Raw genomic sequence first — 26,668 nt, 5'->3', positions numbered from 1 at the left:
TTAATTAAACATACTTTTTTTTTCTCTTTTCAATAAACATCTATAGAAAAAGACGTCGTAGCACAAACGCAATTTTGTGCTTAAGTATTATTGACATTCACAAAAAAAAGGAAATGCATAATAAAGATTTTTTTGAATAACTCAAATAATTTGCTTACTTTTTTGAATAGAACAGTTCGTAAAAGAGTTTCTTTAAACTCAATTCTGTTTCACTTACACTTTAATTTGGTCTTTCACAATGAAGTTCCATTAGGAAACTAATTCACCTGTAAAGGAAGAAAAATTAAAAATAAGTTTCTTTATTGCAGTAATTAAGTAATTTAATGGATTCATTGCTAAATGTTGAACGATGTTGGGGAAAAAAATCTTTGGTCTTTATTCAACATACAAATTAATTTTCTTTTTCTTTATGAATAGAAAGACAAAGACTTCGATTATCTTTTATACCATGGATGATTAACTAGTTCGCTCGTGTGTATGATTTTCAATTTCTTACCTCATATAAAACGAAAAAAAAAAGGAAACCCAAGAATTTTAATGAATGTTTTATGCGATTTAATAAAGCAATAAGCAAGTTCTTTAAATATTCCATCAAACTTAATGGGGGTGATTTTCAATAAACTGAAATGATTTTAAGGTTTCGTTTATTTTCGTAATTTGCACTTTAGGAAATTTGCATTTTTGTATTTTGATGGAACAGATACTTATTTTTTTAATTATATGCAATTATTATTAAAATATTGAGGAATGCTTTTTCTGCGAGTGGTAGAAATAGCTTTTTTTTAACATCATACAATTATTATATTATTTGTTAAAATAACTCGATAGATATATGAGATTTCATGGATATATATTTATGTTTTTTTTTGCAGTAATAAATAATTTTATTGTAGTAATTGAATAATTTTAGATTTATTGCTAAATGTTAGAAAAAATTATGTTCTTTATTAAAGTAATTAAGTAATTTATTCAACATTCTAAATGTTGAAGAATGTTAAGGAAAAAAAGTTGCTGGTTTACATTTAGCACACAATTTGAGTTCCAAGTAGTAGAAATAGTTTTTTTTTGCATCATCATTTAGTATATTATTTGTTGAAATGCTCGATAGAATTTGAAATATTCTAATCTAAAAATATATATTTATGTTTCTTTACAGTAATTAATAATTTTATTATAGTAATTGAATAAATTCATAGATTTATTGCGGAATGCTAAGCAATTTTGAAGAATATTATATTAGATCTATTATGTTCTAAAATATATTCTTTATTTTAGCTATTACGAAATTTAATGAATTTTCTAAATGTTGAAGAATGTTAAGGGGAAAAAAGTCTCTGGTTTTTAACCAGCAGATATATTATATTTCTTTTCCGAATGAAAGAGAAAGAGAGCAAAGCATCTTTCTGAATCGCTTATAATTCGCTCTTGTGAATGTTTTTAAGTTTCTTAAATCGCAAAAATCGTGAAAAAATTTAAACCAGGAATTTTAATGAACGTTTTATGCAAATTACACAATGAAGAAATAAACAAGTTTTCTAAATTTTGCCAAGGAATTAAAGGTGCAATTTTCAATAAACTAAAATAATTGCAAGATTTTTCTTATTTCTCAATTCGCGTATTAGAAAAATTGCGATTTTGTATTTTGATTGTATATATAGTTTTTATCTTTTGATTACCCGCTATTATTATTAAAATATGCAAGCCTTGAACTTTATAAATTTCATAGTAGGGCTATTTTCTTATTGGATTTTTACTATAGTTTGTGTTAAAACATTCAAATTTTTGAAATTTTATAATGGATACTTGTAGTCTTACAAATTTTCTAATTTGAAACTATTTTCATGAATATAAAAGCTTTAATGAAAAAAAATCATGTCTCAAGAAATGCCTCATTGCCTTAAGAAATATTAATTGTTCCTCACTTTATGCTTTTATAGACGGTAAGCTTCCTTTTTTTTTAATATTTTCGATTAAAAATAGAAGAAAAGAGTTTTCTAGAGTTAGTTTTTGAAAACTGGAAGCAATTTAGTTCAAAATACTCGAAGCATTATTAATATTTAGTTAGGTATACAATTTAAATGTGTTACTTTACGAATTTTCATTTTTAAATTTCAACCTTCTATATACTTTGGCAAGCTATGTAATAATATAGTTACAGCAAGACAAATATTTAATTTACTAAATATTTATTATTCGGTTTTTAAAGAGTTTCTTTGAAAATATATATTTTAAATAAGCAGTGAAAGTATTGAAGATACATTTTTATATTTCCTATAGAGTTTCTGAATAAAGCATTATGAAGAATAAACTATTATATCTATCTACAGTTTAGTACAGTCAAAATAAACGGATAAACCGTTTTAAATTTTTTTCCTATTTTCGTGAACAATACTCTTATTATAAATGTTAAAAAATTCTTATTTAAAGGGGGGGAAATAATATTTGTAGTTGAAATTAAAAAAAAATATATATAAAAAAATTAAGTTTCAAGAAATATTGACAAAGAAGTCATGATTAATCTCAATCCCTGTGTGATTTCAGAAGGAAGTGTGATGAGTTGAAAGGTGATTATAACGATTTAAAGTTGAATTTGAAAATCATACTGACTTTGATGTCTCTCTTAGCTTCCTTAAGATTATTTCTAGATTTTGATAATATCTATGTTAATTTCGATCTTAAATATTAACCTTCTGCTTACGGTGTTCCATGTTGTACCATCACATGTGGTCCACATGTTGTACCAGCAGTAAGCAAAAGGTTAATTAATGGCTGCTAATATTCTTAGTTTTCAGATTTTTTGGCAAAGATGCTAGAAGTATATATTACGAACGATGATTACTGAACACTTGGTTAGGGTTAGTATAAAAATATCGTAAGATTTTATATATTATATTTTAGTATTTTTCAACTAAAAGCTAAGTATTCAACTCCATGCGCAAACTAAAGTAATTTTATTTAATGTATTTTCGTTAACTTTGAAATTCATTTATTGTATTGTATTTTGAAAATTAATATGCATGAATTACACAAATTCAAGCGTGTTAGATTAAAATCAAAAGAAGTGCAAAATCTGTATTTCTCTATGTACATTTATCTTATTAACCAAATCTGTCTTTTCACTTTTAGACCATATATTTTAAGGAAAATGTGTATAAAAGAAAAAAAGGGGTTTAATATTTTTTTCGGCTCAAAGGTTTTCAAAACAACTAGCCATATTCTAAGCTAACCAATTCCTTTTTCCCACCGCGTTATAGTAAAGACTTCAAAAAGAATGTGACAAATAAAATCTTTGAAACAAGGTAAGAGAAGATTCTTTCCATTTCGTCTCAAACTATCCATTTTATCAGCTTTCGTATATATACACTACAACTTCATCGCCAAACAACTCGACCGCAAGGAAACAAGTTGGCGATGAACATGCAAAACCATTTCACGAAAGCCCTACCACATATTATTTTCTTCCTCAGCTTACCAGACCTATCCACCAGATACCCGCCTTCTGCAAATTGGGTACTAAACCCAACACCTTGCTCAGAGCAGAGAAAACGAGTTCCCCTTTTTTTCAAAGGAGGCAAGGAATAATAACACCTGAAAAAAAATGTATAGAAGAAGCCCAAAAGAAACATGATCGAGTATTCTTGTTTCCTGTAACGCCATATCCATGAATAATACTTCCTGAAAAAGTCAGTGCATACGATCTGGCAAGAAAATAAAGGCAAGCCTCCTGCCATAAATCCTCTTGAGCGGATTCTTCTCTTTCTTTCTATCTATCTCGACATTCTTTCTCTCATTCCCTTCTTCTGTCTTGCCAGTGTCGTTGTCTCTGAACGCTTTTGCTTTTCCACCAAGAAAATTCATGTGTCGCCGCCAGATGCAAAACAAGAATTCATTTCGGAACGGCAGGAAAAAGTGGTATAGTAATAGGAATAAGAAAAAAATGGCGAAGGAAACTAAACGCTGTGGATGTCTTGGATGAGTGTGCTTTCGCTTTATTTTCCTTATAGACTCTCTTTTCTTGTTGGTTTTGTCGGACTGAGATTAAGAAAAACAAATTTTGTGTGGTGCATTGTTTTTTTTAGCTGTTCGTAAAGTTGCATTCTTGTTTTATTAAAAAAATTAATTGTGGTGAGATATGTCTTTAAATAAATAATAATGAGCATACATTGCAAAAAAAGTGTAAAAACAAATACCATGAATCTTTAGTAAAATTGCTGCAATTTCATATCGGTGTCTGAGACCAATTCAAGTCTAGGCCAGTGGTTCCCAACCTTTTTTGGACCATCTTCCCCCTCTTGAAGTTGACTGACACATATCGCCCCTTTTCTTTTTTTGCTCAAAAAACCATTCATTGTTGCTTGTGAGCAATCAAACACTGAAAATATGCTATGTTATTTGATTTTAATTTAAATTGTAATGCAAATAAGGAGCCACATTTATCCTGTCGTTTTTATTAATTAAAAAAAATTGTGCATCTATTTCCAAAAAGAAATGATATTTAAAACGTAATAATCAAAACAAAAGTACATTTTTTAAAATTCATACTTTAATGTAATCTAGAAAAAGTTAGAACGTTAACAACTAAAATTTGAGAAAAAAAATGAAGAGGGAGAAAGTACATTTTTACCACTTTAATGACTGCCCTGTGCTTGATGTATTTCAAGTTAAAGCTTGAATGTCAGGTTTTATGCTCGTCAGATTTAAACGCGGGTCTCCTTTGAAGCAAATGTCCAACCTATCTCTTTGCTTTGCGAGCAGCTGGAAGACAGAACTAAATCATCTCTCCACTAAATATGTTGACGGGAACGAGATGAGAAGCGGCTCAGTTTGTTTCCATAATTGTGGATAAGTGTTCATAAGCTTTACCCAAGATAACTCGTAATCGTATTTTTTACAATCATACTTCAAATCTAAAAACTCAGTCTACAAAGAGGAATGAGCTTATCCACAACTTCAGAAGAGAAAATATCGAAAATCCAATCCGGAATTTCTAATTTCATCAGATCTTTAAATCTTGATTCCATAACTGATCAAGGTGATCAGTAAAAATTAAGATTTTATTTTCGAGAATCTCTATATCTGCCATTGAACACTTTTTAAGAGTTGGAAATTGCATTAGCTCTTTACGACCAATGCTTGACTTGTAGATATCAAGCTTGGCGATGAATGAAGATATGATTCCCTTAGCCTTGATAATGTTCATTTTACTTCATTTCCTTCATTTTTTCAAAAATATCCATGAGGTACGCAGTTTCCAACTTGCGTTGCTTGAAACTCTCACTTAAAACAGGATCAGTAGTGTCGAGAAACTCAGTAACCGAATCCAGCAATTCGAAGAAACGGCTCAGTTTCCTTTTGAAAGTCATCTCACAGCTGTATGTAGGAGCAGGAATTCGAATTCTTCATCATTTTCATGGCAAAGTTCTCGGAACAAACGGTTGTTAGGAGAACTAGCTTTTATTTTATTAATGCCAGAAATAACCAATTTTTCGCAGCCAAAAGTTGACGATGAATGACATAATGAATGGTGAGATAACTTCCGGTACTTCTTTTTTAAGGTGACCCAGAAACCCAGTATGACAACTAGACATGGTTGGAGCACCATCTGTTGCACAAGCACTTACATTTGTGAGGGGAATTTCTTTTACCTCAAAATAATCTTTGACCAATTTAAAAATCGAGGATCCTTTTGTATCTGTGTTCAAAGTTCTTGCAAACAACATTTCCTCATTAATCTCCTTACTCTCATTTACGAATCTCACGTAAGCTAAAACAGCTTTGTTATCTATCATAGTTGATTCATCAATCTGCAACGCAAATTTGCCTTCCTTCAGAAATTTGATGAGTTTTGATTCAACGTCGGCGGCCATCTGATCAATACGCCTAGAAACAGTATTATTGCTCAGATAGGAACAGAGTGACTTATCAGATTTCCGCCTGCGATACCAAAACGTATGACGAAAACGATCCTGCAACGATAATTTTTAACTATCATAATTATTTGTCTTACCAGAACCATAGGTTTCATACATATTTTCAATTTCAATCTCAAATGGCTTTTATTATTAATATTATTAGCATGTTTTATCTTTTGAGTACTCGTCGCCCCCTGATCGCCCCCTAAGGATTATCGCCCCCTTGAGAAGCTCTATCGCCCCCTTTGGGGCGATTGCCCCCAGGTTGGGAACCACTGGTCTAGGCTATTTAGGTACGAGACCAATTCAAGTCAAGACTTATGCATGAGGTTTATTATGGTACATAAAAATATATGTAATACTGAAAATATATTAAACATCTATTTTTAGTTGATATGCAGTAAAAATTGTTAAATAGATGATTCGATGTTTTTTTTCTGCATAATTAATTTATAGGAATTTCCAAAGATATTAGAACTTATTTATTGAAATTTAAGACAATAAATTTTGTAATGCTATTTATATTAATATAAATATATATCAAGTTAACAACTCATTGCTATTGTGTGATGTGCATAAAATACTCATGCATATCTTCAGTAAAATAAATATTGCTTTTCAAAGTGCTCTTAAGAATTGCATACACTATAAAAGGCGTTAGACGAGATTTCATAAAACTAAATAACACATATATAGTACAATTTTAACAATATTTAAAGCCTATTAAAGTGAAATTGAAAGTTATATTAAAGTGAAAATTTTCGTAATAACAGCATTTGTCTGATGCCACTAAATTGGTATAAAAATAAAACACAAAAATTACAATAGAACACGTGAACGGATTAAGTTCTCGGAGTCTTGGATTAATTCCGGGGTTCAATGTTTTAATTTGCATAATAACTTTTATTAAATTGACTAGCAGAATATAGCTTTTCATAAGGTGTAAAAAAAATTGTAAATAATCAGTAAGTCGATATTATTGAGCATTATGCAGTTATATATATATAATCGAAAAATATGTATCTACGCAAAGAAATATTTTTATAATTGTTTCAATCATTTTTTGTTGTTTTTTATTTCCTTGTGATTTAACATTATTAAATTATTCCGAAAGCATTTTGAGAATTTGATTTCTCAAAAGAATGACTAAGCATAGTCCTGCTCCGAAAATGAGGATATATGTCGTAGCCAACACATGATAGTAAAATTTTAATACATACAGGGAAGCAATTTCTTTTAATTATGGTTGAATTTACATTAATGAGGCATGTAATAAGGGCTTTGAAAACGTAACTATAAACGGAAGAAACATGTAGCTATCACAAAACCAATTTGGAAAATTCATCAACACATGCTACCTACGTTATTTTTATTGAAGCGCAAATATAATACGAAATTGAAATTAAATAATTATTGAAAATAGTGTCCTAAACTTATTTTTGAGCAAATATTGATAAAATGAACATCACTGATTATATTAAAAACTATTGAAGAAAAAGAAAAGACAGAATATTCTGCATTTGCTAATCCTACGAGAAAATATTAGTTTTCTCAGGTTCAACTGTTAAAATTAAAAATTTGAACAATTTTCAGGATTGAAAGTTATAATTGTCTCTTGCATTGCTCTCTAAATTTACCTTACACTATAAAATAATTCCAAATCAATTTACGGTCTTAAGTACCGGCACTTTTAGTGCATCATCCATAAAATCCATCCTACCCTAAAATATTATACTGTAATTTTTACAGTATTATATTTAATTAGACTGATTCAGTGATTTTACGGTAATTATTACTGTAAAAATTACGGTATATTAGATTTTTTCCCTAGCAAGTCCCTGTAAAAATGATTTTTATTGCAAAAAGTACTGGCACCTTGAATGCCGGTACTTTTACTGTAACTTTTATAGCATAGCAAAAACGATTCTGAAGTCACACAACTTTTCTCTTTTATTATTAAAACTACTTTATGCATTGATTTCCTGAGGTCAACAGTAGTCAGTCTTTCTTAATAACAGTTTTGTTAAATTTAAAATGATGTGTGTTTTCCCAATGGAATTTTTAGAAGCAATAATTCCTTTATGAAAATAAAAATTTTAGTTCTAAAACAATACACAGACTGAATACAAAGTATTACTTTCAGCACAAAATAATTAAAATAGTGATTTTACTAACAATTCTTGGGTATGAAATGGCCTGTTGTAAATGCTTGCTGCAAAATTAATCTTTCAAAGTAATAAACTATCTTGTTCATGGCTTGTTTCGTTTCCTATGTTACTTAGTAAGCAATTACTTTAAATGGGTTTCCCTAATATAAATATGGTTATGAGCATCTTTGCTAAATCAATTTCAAACAAAAATATCATAATACAATAATGTTTAAAATTCTTTATGTTAAGAGTTAATGAGTTATACACATAATTCATAGGGTATCTCAAAAGGTTAGTTCAAGAACCATAAATAAGGCAACTAAAACAATTGTAAGTTTAACAAAACCATTAACGTTTCCAATATTACACTGTAAAAATGCTGGTTCAAATTCCGGTAAGAGATACCAGCCCTCAAGATACCGATAACTTTTTACCGTAAAATCTATTTTTACTGGAACATATAAGTTACTGTAATAATCTCCGTAAAATCACTAAATCACTCTAATTAAATAAATATTACTGTAAAAAAATACGGTGAAAATGAATTTTACGGATAATGCACACAAAGCGGCGTTACTTTTATCCCGTAATTTGATTCAGAATGTCTTACAGTGTATTTAAATAGTTCAGCAATGTTTAAAAATCGTAATTCGTGTAAAACAAAATAACATTATTATATTTTCACAAAGAAAGCTGTCGATATACATAACTTGATTACTTATTGTTGGGCAAATAAACTTGAATTCTAGTCAAATTACGTAAGAATTGTGGTCATTATATTCCCGTCCAAAATCAAGTAATCTGTTTTATCTTTACAATTTTCACAAGTTTAGGCTGTTGATTGAAACTCCCCTAGGTATGTGATATAAAAGCTATTGCAGTTTTTGTGGTTTGTATTTTTGACAATACAAAATTTTATAAAAAATGGTTGAAAAATTTATAATTGTTCGAGATATACATTTGTAAATGCGTTTCTAAATTATTGCACATATTTTAGTAGAACTTGTAACTTTTTATAGTTATATTTTAAGTGTAAATGTTAATTTAAATCCTTAAGATAAATTTAATTAAATTTATCTTTTATATTCATACTTGCAAGTAGTAAATTAAATGTGTTGATTCCGCATTGAAATCAGTTCTTTCATTTGCATTTAAATTTAAATCAGAGTAAATAAAGAAATTTATTAAAATTTTTTCTATATTATTTCAACAACATCACTATTTTGTTTTATTTCGCTTTCAAGCAAATAAATGCTTTTAAATGTTTCAAATTACAAAAAGGTGGTTGACAGAGAAAAAAAGCATTTTATTACGAATATAGAGAATCGAAAAATGGTATTTTTAATTAACAATCAAGATTTACCTTTTTGTATCGCTATTAGTCATATTTAATTGTTCAAATTCTTAATTAATAAAAGAAATATTCTTTTAGGAATTTTTTATTCATCATGTGATTTATTTTATCGTTAAAACTTTGTTAACCTTTAAGTGTAAATAAAAAAGGACACAAATAATAAATTAGCCAAATATTTTAAACAGGCTTCTTTTAAAGAGTTTTAATTTTTTACTTGTAATTCTTAATGAAAACTGTAAGGGTGGTAGATTTTATAGATATCTCAAAAAAGGTAATTCTTTGATTACTTCTATCTATTAAGCACATTATTCTTTTGTATTATTTGGATCATTCTGTTTTAAATTCCGATAATTAATTTTTGTACGTACAAAATAAGGAATATTTTTGAAAATTTATGATATAAAGTCATAGCACTTACGTTGTAGTAATTTTTACAGTAAATTCAATGTTAGTTTTCGTATCGTAAAAAATAAATAAAATAAATATCAGTGAATGATTACTCAGTGATTTCGAGGGAACCCTATTTGCAAGCACTAATTGCTGTACCATCCTAGCACTTTGATGGATGGTTTTGAAATCGAATAAAATAAATAATAAAATGAGTCGTTGTGTCATAGTATGTAAGAAGAAAGTTATCATAGTGCTCTATTGACATTATTTTGGAGAGTCATGGTATCGTAGCTGATAAGAAGAAAGTTATCATAGCTCTATTTACATTATTTTGGAGAGTCATGGTATCGTAGCTGATAAGAAGAAAGTTATCATAGTGCTCTATTTACATTATTTTGGAGAGTCATGGTGTTATAGCGAATAAGAAGAAAGTTATCATAGTGCTCTATTTACATTATTTTGGAGAGTCATGGTGTCGTAACGGATAAGAAGAAAGTTATCTTAGTGCTCTATTGACATTAATTTGGAGAGTCATGGCGTCGTAGCGGATAAGAAGAAAGTTATCATAGTTCTCTATAGATAAACTGCTGTTTGTAGAAAATGCAACACCATGAAAGAATCATCAGAATCAAATGAAATTTAATGCAGAAACGACTTGTACTGATACAAATAAATGATGAAATTTTCAAAACAAAAGAAACAAATTAAGCGTCCGAAATCAGTATTTGGTGCAGCCACCACGCGCTGCAATAAGTGCTGCTATACGACGTGGCATGGAGTCAAACAGATGTTGAATATCTGCTTGAGGAAGAGAATTCCATATCGCTTGTATGCGCAACCAAAGTTCGTCTTTGGAAACTGCAGGACGCGGATCACGAGTGAGACGCCGACCAACCATATCCCACACGTGCTCAATAGGCGACATATCCGGCGAATAAGCAGGCCAAGGAAGAAGTTGCATGCGTTGTGCTGAACAGAAGTCTCTAACAGTCCGCGCAACATGTGGGCGTGCATTATCCTGCTGAAAGATAGCTCCAGGGATGCCTTGAAGGAAAGGAACGACTTCGGGCTGTAGCACTTCACGGACGTATCTGTTGCTATTGAGATTACCCTCAATTCGTATCAAATTGGATCGTCCATGATACGAAATCACACCCCAGACCATAACTCCGGGTGTTCGACCACTATGTCGTTCAATAATACACTCAGGAAGGCAGCGTTGACCGGCATAACGTCTAACACGAACACGGCCATCATGGGTCCACAAATTGAAGCGTGATTCATCTGAAAAGACAACTTGGTGCCAATCAGCTCGCCAGTCTCTGTGCTCAAGAGCCCACTGCCGACGCAGCCGTCGATGATCCGCCGTGAGGGGAATCCTGTATAATGGCACCCTTGCACGCAATCCACGGCGCAGCAGACGACGACGAATTGACGAAGCCGACAATTGTACACCTGTAGCAGTAGACCAATGTGCTGCCAGCTGCCTGGAGGAAGCTGTGCGATCATTCACCGCCATGCGGAGCAGGTGTCGATCATCGCGCTCTGACGTCACCTTCTGTCGTCCAGTGCCTGTTTTTCGAGTTGTTCGGTGCTCGTCGGTCCACTGCTTCCAAACTCGCATCACTGTGGAACTGTTCCGCTGCATACGAGCTGCTATTGCGCGATAGGAAAATCCTCCTTCTCGAAGGCCGATTATCCTCCCTCGTTCAAACTCCGTAAGTTGCTTGAATTTCTTATTCTTCCGTCGTGGAGGCATACTCAGGTCTAACTAAACGTTTGCCACTAACAAATAATCATAGACTATTTTCAACGTCCCGCTACAGCACTTTATTTATACGCTTTCAGCATCAATTCAGAGGGCGCTGCGCGCGCCACGCACGCGCGATGGCTCTGAAACTTTATTAATTTGCATAATATCCTATAATTGACATTTGCTGCGAATTTCATTTGATTCTGATGATTCCTTCATGGTGTTGCATTTTCTACAAACAGCAGTTTATTATTTTGGACATCTTCGTTTTTACAATTTACTGTAAAAAAGGAATTATTTTTTGTATACTATACTCTGCAATATAATATTTACCCCATCAGTTAACTACACCGTAAAAAAACACGTTAATTTCCATAATATAATCTATATTTTTTTAGTTTACATCAATCATTTTTGATGCTGTAAAGTCATATTCCTAAATGATGACCTATTTTTATTTCAAACACCACAAATATCAGAAAAAAATATATTAAAGACAATACAATAAACCTTTTCATATTCTCCTAAAAAAGAGAATACAGAGATTTCATAGAATAAGATTTCTAATGAAATATTTTTCTCATCTCTAAAAATCTAGAAAGACGAAGGAAAAAAAAATCTATAGAGGAGATGAAGAACTTATAAATTTCTACAGTTGGATCTATCCTCTATCTTCACACAAGAGAAATTAATACCTCGGTGGCAGAAGGAAAGTGGAAAACAACACAACAAAGACGAAACAAAAAAAAAATAAAGGAAAAAAAATCCCTTTTCATTTGTTCTCATCTAGAGAAGGAAAGTGCGGGAAAAAATAGAGGCGTAGAAGCAGAAAGACACAGCTATAGATTACATTTTTTCCCTTATCTGAATCTCTACGGAAGCTTATGATAGAGAGATAAAAAATAAATAAAAAAAAAACTTATTCCCCTTTTTATTGAGATTTAAAGGAATATCTTTATTTTAGAAATCATGGAAATTTTGTGTATTTTCCAATGCTACTACTATATATTTCTTGGAAATAATTAGTGATACTTACTTCTAAAATTAAGATAATATAAAGAAAAAATAATGTAAAAAAAAAAATAAAATGAAAAAAATAATACAAAGAGAAAATAATATGAAGAAAATAATACAAAGAAAAAATAATAAATAAGTTTAAAATTATACGTAACTTTAAATTAGACATTTTTAATTAATATCAAACTAGATCACATTTTTTCCTTATTTGAATCTCTACGGAAACTTATAATAGAGAGATATAAATAAATAAAAAAAAACTAAACTTTGAATTAGATATTGTATATAGCTTTAAAATGAATTTCACAATTTTAATTTAAAAGAAAGAAATTTAAGAGAAAAATTCATTTTAGTTTCATAAAAAAAGTATTAATATTTAGTATAATATAATTTAAAATCGGTAAAACACTTACTTGCTCTTGCAATGCCAGTGGCGGCACAATTTATTTTGCTATTTTTTCCACTTATTGGAGCGTATTTGCAAAGAATTTAATTACAATTAATTACGTAATTAATATATTATAATTAATTAAATTATTATAATATATAAATGGACTTTTAAATATAATTAATTAAATTATGTTTAAGTAATGTCCCTAAAATTATATTTTCTTTTCTATACTTAATAATTTTCTCTGCGCATGAAAAGTAGTTTAGACTTTGTTAGAAGTAAACTTATAATATTTCCAGACCATTAAAAGTTAACCAGGGCAATTGCATTGCAGGCAATTAACTAGTTAAAGTGGTAAAACTTCATTCATTTGATCATTGTCAGCAAGCACCAGTTTAATGCTGATGATCTAGTTCATCTTGAGGGCTTTAGTGATGGGATTCATTAGAACCTTTACTTTGTGTATAATATTCTGAATAAAACATCATACCCAAGCATAGTTTCTGTATCCTGTAATAATGTTGATTTCAAGTGAATTACGCAATGCCAATGGCGTGTGTTATTTCCAACAGGATAAGGCCTTCTGCAATACTGGTTGTATTGCAAGTCATTGGAAAAAGTGTTTTCATTTTGTTATGATGACCCCTCTCCAAATCCTTAGATCTCAATCCCATTGATCGGATGCGAAATAAATTTAAAAAAATTCTGGTCTAGATGGTTTAAGATCCCACAAGCAATCAATCAGATCTTGTAAAGTTCCAGAAAAAATTTGGCCAAACGGGATATTGAGATGCCTCTCGTAGCAAAGTGGTCATTGAGTGTAAATAGCCAGCGTTGATATTCAAAAATTCAACTACATTAGCAATATAATGTTTTTGGGTTAACATATTAGTTAGCTTGTATTTATGTATTTTTCATGTAAACTGACACTGAATCCCTTGAATTCACCCCATTGGAATAATATCGGCATTTTTCATCCAAAAAAAAAAAAGTATAAGACCAATCCTGTGCATGATTGACAAGTCTGGTTTGATTTAATAGATAGGAGAAGAGCTGTTCAGTTAAACATTTTTAACCGCATTAAACAATATTATCGCTTAAATTTGTTAAAACCTCATAAAAGTGTCGGCTTGAACCATATTATAGTGTAGATAAATTTTTTTCTTGATTCAATGGTTTACTTATATCGGAAACATCATTTATGTTTTACATAATTGATTTCACGAAATGGGCTCATTGTTTTGGTTTAAGTTATCAATATATGCTCTCACAAACGCTTTAAATTTAATGTTATGACTAATTATCTTCTTGTTGCTGCTTAATTGCTACTTTCGGGCTTAGGTGTTGTGGTTCTTCTATTCAAATGCTATCCTTCCTACTTAACCCCTTACCTATTTTGATGCTATTTATTTTCTATCTCTCTTTGATAGCATACATGCAATCTTTGCTGTTTTCTAACATGTAGACAAGACGAAGAGAACAAAATGTTGCGGTAAAAAGGAAGAAATTGAAGGATTAAACATAATATTACGTCAAGACGTCATCATTACTCATATTTAAATTAATAAGAACAAAACTGACTTATATACAGTTTACGAATCAATATTGACAAATTTACAAACTTAACTTCGTTTTAAACGCTGTAACACTTCACTTAACAGGTATATGGAATAACATTTTCTTCTAGGTAATAATTTCAAAAACATGCGTTTATTAATATTTTTAATCGTGTTGCATTCTTGGAAATTGTGAAAATAATAAAAATAAAGATTTTCAACGCATATTCAAATTACCATAAGTATTTTCAACCTATATATATATATATATATATATATATATATATAGATATATTAAGATGAAATAAAATAAGTTATTACCTCATAAGAGAATATTAAAAGTAACAAAGCAGCGGAAAAAAAACCCAAAATAATTAACATGACATGACAAACTAAATAATAGAGCATATAGTAACCTAAATAAATATATATAATAGTAACCTAACTATCAAAAGGGAAATATATTAAAAGGAAATTAAAGCCCTCCTGACGATGCTGTCATGTATGTCAGTGCTTCCACTGTAATTTCTTTTGTCATTTCGTGTTAATGATTTTGATTTTTTCTCTGCTGCGCTGTTACTTTTAATTCTCTTATGAGGTAATAACCTGTTTCATTTCATCTTAATATATATATATATATATATATATATATATATATATATATATAATGGAAGCGCATCTAAGGATCTAGCGCATCTCATGGAAGGTTGCAAGTGTTGTTTTGGTATGGTTTAATAAAAGTTTGATCAACTCTCTATGCTGTGAATTTACCACATGCAAACATACATTTAAACGTACTACATGTACCAGTTACCTGACCAATTAAAAAAAATATATAGAATTTGCAACCAGTAGCAAGCTGAAAATTCGTTTTGTTTATTGTTGGATGGCACTACACCCTTAACTATTTAACATATTGAGCTTCTTGTATAAAGTTCTACTACGAAATTTACCGTAGTAAACTTCTTTTCATAACAATTTCACTGTAGCAAAGGGTAGCAGTTTTTATTTCGTTTGAATAACAATGAAATTTCCCATGAGACTTAAAAAATACTTATTTAAAAAAAAAACAGACTTTTTTTCCTTCCAAAAATAGAGGATCAGATGGTTTAAAAATATTCCAAACTTCAGTTCAAGAGAGGAAGAGAAACAAAAAGAAAACAATTTCATAAATATACACAGCAAAATGAAAATATTCATTTTATTTTCAGCAAGGAAAAGAAAAGAATGAAAAAAACGTAAGAAATAAACAAGATACTTTCTTCGAAGAAGAGACTGATCGGCTATTTCAGATGGAAATCTCTAGAGATTTCCAAACAGATCTCTTTGGAGAATGTGCCATCCACATGCTATAGCACCTGAAGCGCTACAGCAGCTGAAGCATAGGTTTCGTCTGGAACGGGCATTTCACAAAGAAGGCTGGTTTTACTCTATGCGTACACTTTATCTTAAGGACTGTATTGTTTTCCCCTTTTTTCTGATAAAACGAAAAAAAAAATAGAAGAAAGGAAAAGTATCTGGTGACTGCTTGAAATCTCCCTCCCATTTCGTTTAAAACCTACCTTCAAAGCAAGAGGTGGGGAATTTTTTTCCAGACGATTAATTTTAGGAATAGTTGTTTCCTCTCTTCTTTTTCAACAAATAAAAACTTATATTTCATGTAGTTTTTTCTTCATTTTTTGTGTGTAAGAAATGAAAGAAAAAAAGAAGAGGTTCTATTTCAATTACACAATCTTCATTTTAACACATGTTTGTAACAATTCTTTTTTGTTAGATTTAACGTATTTATTGCTTGATTTTTTTTTAAAAAAAGGAATGTTATTTTTATTATTTGATTTTATTACTTGCTTACAACTGAGAATGGTACAAGCTGAAATATTAATGATTCGTGATTATTGATTTGATTTTTAGAAACGAAAAATGTGAAAAATTATAAATATGTTAATAAAAAGTGTGTGAAGCAATTGGAGGTAATAATTACTTTTAAATGAAATATGTGTCATAATAAAGAAGCAGATTTCAAAATTGTAAAAATAAAAGTCAACAAAATTCTTTTAAGAAAAGTGAAAAAAAAATTTCATTTTTTTTTTGTCTAGTATGCTTTATAGTAGATTATAGCGTAACAAGTAGTTTTATATCTATAAGAGGTATCAGAAACAAAATCAAATTTCAAGCATATTTTGTTCCAAGAAATTCAGTTTTTTTCACTATTTGCTTTTGTCCTTTTTGGAGGAAAAAAATATTAATTTAATTCAAGTTTATAAAGCGCATTGATTCAAGCATTACTATTCCTTTGTATTAAAATGAAGGGGAAAAATATTTCCTTGGTTATTTAAGTTTTTTAGATGAAATACCTTAAAAAGTATTAAGCTCAAACAATGATATAAAAAGTAATAGTTCAGTCTTATCAATTTCCAACGAGCAAGTCCCACCAAAAGTAAAAGATATAAAATAAATTATATCAACTAGTTATGAACTATTATGGCAAGCAAACTTTAATGAAACGTTAAGTAAATATTATATTTTATGAAGATTTGTGAAAATTTAAAATATTTACTCTTCCTTCAGTTTTTTTCTTTGGAAGCTGATAAAATTATGAGGCTAAATGAAACATAATTTTGAAAATTTCTCTTCCTTGTACAAAAATAAAATATTTGTACGAAATATTTTGTATAATTTTAGAAAATGAAGAGTTTTTCGTTCATAAATTTCATTTGTTCTAACCATTAATAGTTTATTACAGAGAGTTTATAAAACTAAAAGAGTAATATTTAAATATTTATTTAAAACCTATAAGACCTCATAATTAAAACAAAAATGTAAATTTTTTGCTTTGTTTTTAACCCGAAAAATATTAAACGCATAAATTGAAACTCAAATAAACAGAGCGACATTTTCAACTAACAATAACTAAAAATCTTGCAGACTTTAGCAAAATGTTTCGATACTTCTGGATGCTTTTTTAGAAGAAATTAATAGATGCGTTAAATAGGCAGTGCCATTAAAGTTTTTCTACACTGCAAAAAATGACTGTATATTTTTCAGAAAAAATAAGCATTTTCCACAGAAATGACCTTTTAACCTTTATCAGCAAATTTTAAAAACATCCCGTTTTTTGTTCTCTTTTTACGGTTTTTCACTGTATATTTGACGGTTAAAAGCTGTTTGATTGACAAAACGGTTTTTATCTGTTTTTCATATTAAGCATTAACGGATTAAAACTGATAACTTCAAGTCATTCTATGATTATTTTCTATCCATATCCAAACTTTTCAGAAATTATTTTATGGTTTCGAACATAGTATAACTAAATAAGTAAATCAAAGCTTAAATTTCTTTCTATATAACTTTCTGGTAAATTGAGTTGTCAGGCAATTTTATAAGGGTTTTTTAACTTCTAAATACGATTTTAATACTACTTTTAAATAATAACAGTGTATATTTTTTCGTCACAATGACAAATGGAGCGTCAGTAGCTCAGGAGGCAGAGCACTTGCCTCCTAATGAGATGACCAGATTGAATCGTACGACCAATCCAGGATCAGGATTGGTAGTGCGATTTCGGCTCTCAGCTCTCATCGTCCACACAAATAATAACATGAATATATAATTAATATGTATTCATGTTATTATTCAAACTATAGAGTTTTAGAGTATTCAAACTATAGAGTATTTTTTCAAACTATAGAGTTTTTGTTAAAATAAGAGAGATTGTTTCTTAAAACAACTTTAGTTATCTGCTTAAAAAACAGGAGTCCGTTTTTAAATAGCAGTATTTTATATGAAATAAACAGTTTTATACTGGCGCATCAGCTGACAGTTATTTTATTTTCATACGTTTAACAGATTGTTTTTATAGTGTGATTACTTATTATAATTTAGTCAACAAAATAGTGTCAAGCATAAAACTTGGTTTTTACGATTCGTTCTTGTTGCGCTAATTTTAACGAATCCGTTTTTTTTAATTAAAGTTTTCTCTCTGCCTACGCAAACCCTACATAATCCTATAAACTAACAGCATTTCAAGCGTGGTAAAAGATACAATAGGAGAGGCAAAATATTTGCACAGTATCCCGACCCAAACCCTACTCTCTCTCTCTCTGTATTTGAACCATTTCCAGGAGAAAATGGATGAAGAGGAAATAGCTGGACAAACACAGAAGCCGAACTGCAAATAATTCGCCATGATTTAATGGCGACCCTTTTCGGACAATAACAATTTTTCGCTCGGGGGGTTTCTCATCATCGTTGGACAGTGTGTGGAATAGAATATTTCCTTTTGCTTCACTCAATCCACAAGTCTTTTGATACACTGGTCACGTGTTTTCCTACACATCACAAACAGCGCATGCGCCAATCATCCTTTATTTTCGTCCCTTTACCACACTCTTTAATGAAAACGGAACAATTTCGAAATCGGAAACTAATCGGTACTGTTGGAAATGGTGGGAAATTAAAGTTTGCATTGAGCATCGAGAATCTGTGTCCATGAGAGTGTATTCGAGTGTGAAGTTATCAGCAAAATTGCAGGAAGGGAAATTTATCAATACAGTTCGAGAGTTGTTATTAGAATACCAATAATGCAATCGGTGAAATTCTGGTAAAGCAGATAATAATTTACTAATAAAATACTTATAATGATGATAAGAATTTAGAATTTTGGGAGTTAGCTTGCGAGCATTTATTAAGTTCATTTTATTAACTTAGGAAATTAGTAAATACTGCAACTAAGTTCATGAAATCACTACAGTTCGTCTTATTAATTCTGGCATTGAGTATTGAAACTTGTAATGCGGGTTTCTAAAACGTTGCTGTTTAAAATAAAATCACATATTAAAATTAAATAAAACATCACCAAAATATAAATATGTATGTTTTTCAATGAGATGTAGACATAATTTTAAGTTCTAACATTATAACTTACAGAGCAGAATTAATATTCGCTGTTAAGAAATAATTGCGACAAGTCCAATCATACACTTATGCGCAGATTGTCATTTAATTCTTTAAATAACGTTAAAATTACAGGTTGAAATGCATATTATCACTACAGAAATATTTTTTACATCTCCTTTGATGTTGTCTTACTTCAATATTACAATTTCAAAATAGAGGAAACACTCTTGTCTTTAGAAATAATTACTTCAATTTTCCTGATGTTGTCTGATTTCTCAAATGACATTAAAACTACAGATTAAACAAAACATTCTCAGATACAGAAATATTTGCTACATCTCCTTTGGTACAACCCGAGTCCTCAAATGATCTTATGACTGCATGGAAGAAATATTCTCTGCTTTAAAAAAATGACTGTACCTCTATTGACGCTGTCTGATTTCTAAACTATATTAAAACTAAAATAGAAAGTAATCTATGCTTTAACTCCATTAAGAATGTGCAAAACAGTCCAATTGTCATATTTTGAATAACGTTGAATAGAAACAACTAATTGGAATATGCTTAGCATTAAGTAAAGCGATAAAGCAAGAATTTATAAAGTGTTATTTTTTGAAACGCTATGCAAAAAGGATTTTGCAAAGCGATAGAATTTCCCTTAACACTTATGCTTTGAGCTTCACAGCGCAAGTGCAAATATTTACTTATAAATTTTAATATTAGATAACTAAGGATTAGAAATTAAGGTTAGCGTTAGGGGTGACGTAAAGCTCACGCTTTGCGAAGTTACTTAGTTAAAATGTTTTAAATAGCTTTAATCAAATTCCTAAAACTGAAACATTAGACTACTTAGAATGGAAACTTTAAATTTTTTGGTTGAACTAATCACCAATCTAGAATCATGGTAGGGGCATACACCATCGCTTTGGAAGTATTTAGCTTCTAATCTTCGAAAATAGTTCAGTTTCATCCGAGGAAAAATATTAAAATTTAATCAATAAAATAAAAAAAAATTAATGAATACTTATAATCAATATGATAAATATTCATTTAATTAATTAATATTCATTTCATTCATTCATTTAATATATTATAAATTTAATCAATAGAATAATATAAAAAAAGGAAAAAGAAATGGATACTTATAGTTTTGGTTGTGATAATTAGAACCTCTCAGTTATTTGGGGGGGGGGGGAATTCTGGTACCTCCTGGTCTTTGCTTGTTAAAAAAATATGCTAAAACAGCTTTGATTTTTTAAATATTAAATAGACTGATACAATGAATATAAAACATTTTTAATCTGTAGCATACTCGAAAAACTGATTAGCTTTTTTATGTAATGATTGTGATAATTAGTACCTCTCAGTTGTTATTTCGGGGAAATAATAGAAACTTTTAGCCTATACTTATTAAAATATGTCAAAACTACTTTGACTTTTAAAACATTTAAAAGACTGTTATAAAAAAGACAACAAAAAAAATTATCAGCCATACCCTAGAAAAACTAATTGGCTCTTTTTAAAAATTTTTTTCTTACTTTCTAAAGAACTTTACCACAAGCGAGCACCCACATTTACAAGATAACACAGAAACGAAGACGCTAAGCGTGAAAAGGGAAGGGAAGACCCATTCGATACTACCATTCATCAACCAGGGATGCTTCCCCACTCACACACAGCCACCAACTAAAGGGATACCGTTATCCTCCATTACAGAACCACCCCCAAACCATACGTTCTTGATTAATGCGAAGCCTCCATGAATATTAAACACCTATACCTGCCTTTCACGAAACGGTCAGTTCTGAAGCATAAAAGGAAAAGACGAAGGAGGGAAGAAAAAAGAAAGTTATTCTTTGTATTTATTCGTCAGAAACTCCATTAAATCTCAACAAAAGCTGCAGAACTCCCAGTTTTCTGCGGCGTTGAAACTGCCACCATTCACTGAAAGATGAATGTGTGAGGCGTGGGTTGTAAGTGTGTGGCGGTGTGTTATGTCGGTTTCCCAGAAGTGACACTGACAGAAACTCGCTAAAAGTTTTGTCACAGACATGGGAGTGAGCTCACACGGAAGGTCGGCGATAAATTTCATTCATTTTGAGTCCGATTTGAAAGAGGCAAAGTTAATTTGCGTGATTTTGACTTGATATTTCTCACATTGTGTCGTAATCGTATCGTTTAGTCAGACAGTTCACGGACTGTCATGCCTCATTATGTCTTATTTAGAAAGGCTTATAACGGGCATCTTTAAAACGCACATAGTATAGTGCTACTTATTGCCACACTGTATTGTATTAGAAAATTGATAATTTTTTATATATGAGTACCACATAAATACAATTGTTTTAGAAAGGTTAAAATTAATTTAGAAAGACTTATAACATGAAATCATTAAAACGCTTATGGCATGGTCCTACTTATTGTTACACTGTGTTATATTAGAAAATCGATTAACTTTTTTATATGAGTGCCCCATAAATACAACTGTTTTAGAAAGAATTATATTAATTTAGAAAGATTTCTAGCAGGAAATAATTAAAACGTTTATCACATGGAGCTACTTGAAAAAGAAGCCCTTCTCCAGACGAGCATACTACTAAATTATACCTACTGATGAGTACGTATACGCATTAAATACTATATGAAATAATACAGAGTACTGTACTGAGATCGTGTGTGTGATCTTGGGCCTCTAAAGTCAGAAAGACTCGCTTCAGCACCATGAGCTCTGGAGGACGATTCACGTGATCATGATTTTGTAGTGGTTAAAATGCTTTTGAGTATGATATTGCTATTTGCTACACTGTATTGGGTTAACAAATAGATAAACATTTTGATATGAGAACCACATAAATGCATCTTATTTAGAAAAGCTTGCTATAATTTAGATTAATTTAGAATGATTTAAAGACTTCCGGGTATAGTACTACATGTTGTTACATTGCATTGTATTAAAAATTCGATAAAATTTTTTTATACGAGTACAACATGAATACAATTGTTTTAAAGGCTTTTTTAAATTATTTGAAATTATTTTATTTTTCGGAAAGAGAAAATATTTAGTTTATAGCTTAACTTTATATAATTTGCTATTAATGCTCTTTAATTAATTTCTCTTTTTGCAAGTTGTATATGACCTAATTTTAAATGAGGGGAAAATAAGTTTCTTTAAAAAAATTCTAACTTCATTTATATAAGTGTGAATTGATTTCCCATTTTAGTATAGATTATCATTATTTAAAGCGAAAACCTTTTAATGATACCCTGTTATATGACTTTTTAAAGGAATTGTGACTAATTTCTTTAAAATAAAACTTACTATTATACAATTTTTTATAATCATCAATTAATGCTTTCTAAAATAGTTGATGATTCTGAAATACAAAAAAAAGAAAAAAAATTCTTATAACATTGACCGAAAAATGCATTATTTCATATATTGGATTTTTAAATCTATGTGCTTTTTTCTTTTACAACTAACGTTTCAGGGATAACCCAAAGAAATATGTTTGAAGAATGGTAGTAAATAAGATACTCGATATTTAGTAAAAATGTTTTTTACCTCGTATTTATCAAACCACTGACTCTAATATTACTGGTACTCAAGATTAAAAATAAAACTATTATAAGTTAAATCATTTGATAAAACCTAAGCAAGAACACGGGTAAATTATAATGAAATTATTAAATTCATATTTAACTATTTTAATATTCCATTAAATGGAGAGAAATTTATTATATAGGGAAATCAACTAGATGAAGTGATGAAATATTCAAGCACAGAAGATTAAAGGGAAGTAAAATACTTGATTTATACTATACATTCCTAAAACAGGGTCGATTTGATTTATTTTATGCAAGTCTTTACAAATTTTAAATTTTTCTTCGGAAGGGAAGTAAAAAATTATGCCCATTAGAGATCGCAAACTAATATTCAAGCTAAAATAGCTAAACTATTCATAAAGAAAATTAGATTAATGACATAAACTTGTTTGTTTGCAGTGGTAAGCTGGTGGATGTAAAAGGAGACAACTAGAAGGAGAAAACCTGTACTTTTTATCGTAAAATCATCTTGATCGAAACATGTCACGGGAAAAAAACAGATTTACCGAAATTTTGACTGCATTACTAACCCTCAAAATCACTGAACCCCTCTAATTAAATAAATATTACTACACTGCCTGACAATTGATAAGGAACTGTAACAATTTTCGGAAAAATTGATAATGGACATTGATTTAAAAAATCAAACTAAGTACATATTTAGCGGAAACAATGTGCATTTATTATACTGCAAAAGTTACAAATAGTGTCACATTGAAAAATAAAAATAAACATAGAAAAGATGCTCCGTAGACGATTTCCAAAGAGCCTCGAAAAATGGCTCATCTTGCTAGAATAAAACAGCTATGAGTATCTCAGATGCAAGATTACCTTGGACACTAAAACATGTTTTGCATCGGTTATTTATTCTCCCCTCTAAACTAATGGGGTGTCCTTGGAGATATTGTCCCACTCCTCTTTCAAGGCAGTTATCAGCTCTTACACAGCTCTCCCTGGGTGTGTTCTTTGCGAAACATGCCTGCAAAGGGCATCACAGACAGGCTCTACTGGATTCCGCGCCGGCTAGTACGTCGGCCATTCTATACGCGCAATACTTTCACTTTCTAGTGTGTCTGATACCTCAGCGCTCTCGTGTGACTGCGTATTTCCCTTTATAAACAGAAATTCTGGACCTATCCCATTCCTAAAGAGACGAAAATGATCCAGAATAATATCTTTGGAATAACTCTGGGATGAAGCTCTTCCTCGCTTAAAGATGTGAAGAGGTTTTTTTGTCATTGTCCATGATGTCTGCCAACACCAGCTCGCCTGGGCCACACCGATCACTTCATGAACATACTGTTGTGCATAACGTGTTCCTCCCTCTCTCCTGACTAACTGGTTTCCAGAATAACTAGCTACAGGGAAATGGTTGTGATAGAACATCCCTCTGGACCACTGTTGGTGACCCCAACCAATACGTTGCTTACACCAGTGTACTCTTTCTCGATTACGGCGTGGTTGAAGCAAGATGCATCAAACAGGTTTCCGGACATGCAAACCAACTTGATTTAATCGCCGTAATTTTGGTTCGGCAGAAACCTGAGTACAGGTAGTGGTTACAAGGTATGCAGCTATCTTACTAGGAGTGACATTCCTGTTCATTCTTGCCCATTACTGCGGTGACAGTGGTGACACTTTAACCTGCTTTCAGTCATCCAACTGCTTATCCACGCACTCAAATGAGCTCTTGCTGATATTTTGCATTTAATTATTGCAATACCACCTTGAATTTCACAGAAATAATTCCAACAACTTAAGGCGCCATACTGGTTAAACCCCTAACAGCTGGAGTTTTCGAATGAATGTAGATGTTGTATACAATGCCGATTAAACAGATTACGGGTCCAGCTCTACTACTCCCTCTGCGTTTGATTTTACGGTATATGTTGGGCTGACGGGAACGCTACTTTGCATAAATCTGCTGTTCCTTAACAATTGCAAGTAGTGCATAAAAATTACGGTGCAATATTTTAGGGTAAAAATGGCTTTTACGGATGATGCCCCGAAAGTACTGGTAATTTGACCCCGCATTTTTTACATTGTACAATGATTTTAAAAACAGTTACTAGAGTGGTGATAATGGAACATTATGTATAAAAATAAAATAAAATTAATACTTTTATATAAAGTTCTCAATTATACATTATTATAAAGCTTTTTAACACATTAATTTATATTATTATCTCAAAATAAAAATATAAAATATTTTTGAATAAGGCCATATAAAAAGCACATTTTTTTAAAACTCATTTTCAATATTTTTTGCAAGAATAAAAGCAATTTATCAGATGGTTCAGCATGAAAAATCACTTCGAATTAAACCCCGCAATCAAGAAAATTATTCCCATTTAAGCAGCGATAAGTATAAATTTATAAAAGCATAATAGGCACTAAAAATAAGCTTATTACTATTTTTTTTCACTCTCTCTCTCTCTCTCTCACACACAAAACACTGTTATTATCTCTTTAATTTGAATGCTACCTGATAAAATGCAGAGCTTTGTGCCAAAAAACGTTCGAAAAGAGGTAGCAACTTACTTAATACCATTCATCAGTATTTTATCTCAAAAACACAAACCTCGATTCTTTCGCTTCGAACTAGTGGAGGGGGGAGAGGAAATTGTATGGAATAAATAGAATCAAAATAAAGTGGGGGGTGGACTATTATAAGTTTAATATCGCGGATGAAAGGAAAATTCAACGATGGGTGAGACGACGGTGGATGACTCATAAAGGGGCTTTTATTTTTACTTTTTATTTTGTTATTTTTTATAAGCGATGGTCATTCAATGTTTTTTTATTCATGAAAGTTCATTTAATAGGCATTTATAGGTTCAGACTTGGAAAAATTAAACTATTAATAACTTCGAGCAAAAATTCTTTACAAAACCAAAACGTTAATTATAATGAAAGATATGCAGCATGTAATAAACTCTTAAAGTATTTGTAAAAAATAAAGTATTCAGGAACTATTTTAAGATCCATTGTCATATTTTATTTACTATATTGGGAGAAAATGTGGGAAGTTCCTGCGAAAGTGAATTTTGCTGATGCATACAATTATACAATAGAAAAATACCAAGAGTAAATTGTTTATAATTATTAAAAAAGGGTGTAAATATAAATTATTACATTAGAGTTTTTCATTATATTACATTCATTATAAAATTTATATATAACACATTATGTATTACAATTATTCATTATGTTATAATTAAAGTACAAATTATTGTAAGATTGTTAACAAAACCATTTTTTCTGAACTAAAATTTTACTATATTGTACTGTAATTTTAAAAGTACTCTTCTCAAAATAAAGCTTATATCTCTTATTTTACAGCGAAATTTTCAATGAAGTGCTAATTTACTTGATTGTATTTGTTATACGAATTGTGATTTAAATTGTTATATAAATTATACTGTATAATTATATTGTATACCAATATATAAATTATACTGTATACCAAATATACTGTAAGTTATATACTTGATTACAGCACAAATGTATCAAGGTGTTTTTGAAATCAATTAGAATTCAGTCTGAAAACGAATTTTAGAAAAACGACTTTTATCCGAAGCGTTATTGTGGTTTGAATAGAGGCATACCATAAGCATTAAATACGAGTACTAAGCATAGTATACAG

General features: G+C 30.2%; 1 protein-coding gene across 3 annotated transcripts in view; it reads right to left on the bottom strand.

Annotated features, from left to right (window-relative positions):
- Positions 1-26,668, bottom strand: part of LOC107447687 (teneurin-m) — a 402,481-nt gene that overhangs the window by 256,738 nt on the left and 119,075 nt on the right. For all 3 annotated transcript variants that reach the window (XM_087165830.1, XM_043040120.3, XM_087165832.1), the window contains exon 3: positions 159-266. The gene's annotated coding sequence lies outside the window, so the exon portion shown is untranslated. The remainder of the gene's footprint in view (positions 1-158; positions 267-26,668) is intronic.

The sequence above is a fragment of the Parasteatoda tepidariorum genome, chromosome 6, assembly GCF_982258835.1.
Source record: "Parasteatoda tepidariorum strain Cologne lab strain chromosome 6, Ptep-v5.0, whole genome shotgun sequence".
Taxonomy (NCBI): domain Eukaryota; kingdom Metazoa; phylum Arthropoda; class Arachnida; order Araneae; family Theridiidae; genus Parasteatoda; species Parasteatoda tepidariorum.
Note: the sequence above shows the minus strand (reverse complement) of the source record. Positions and strands in the feature narration are given on the sequence as shown.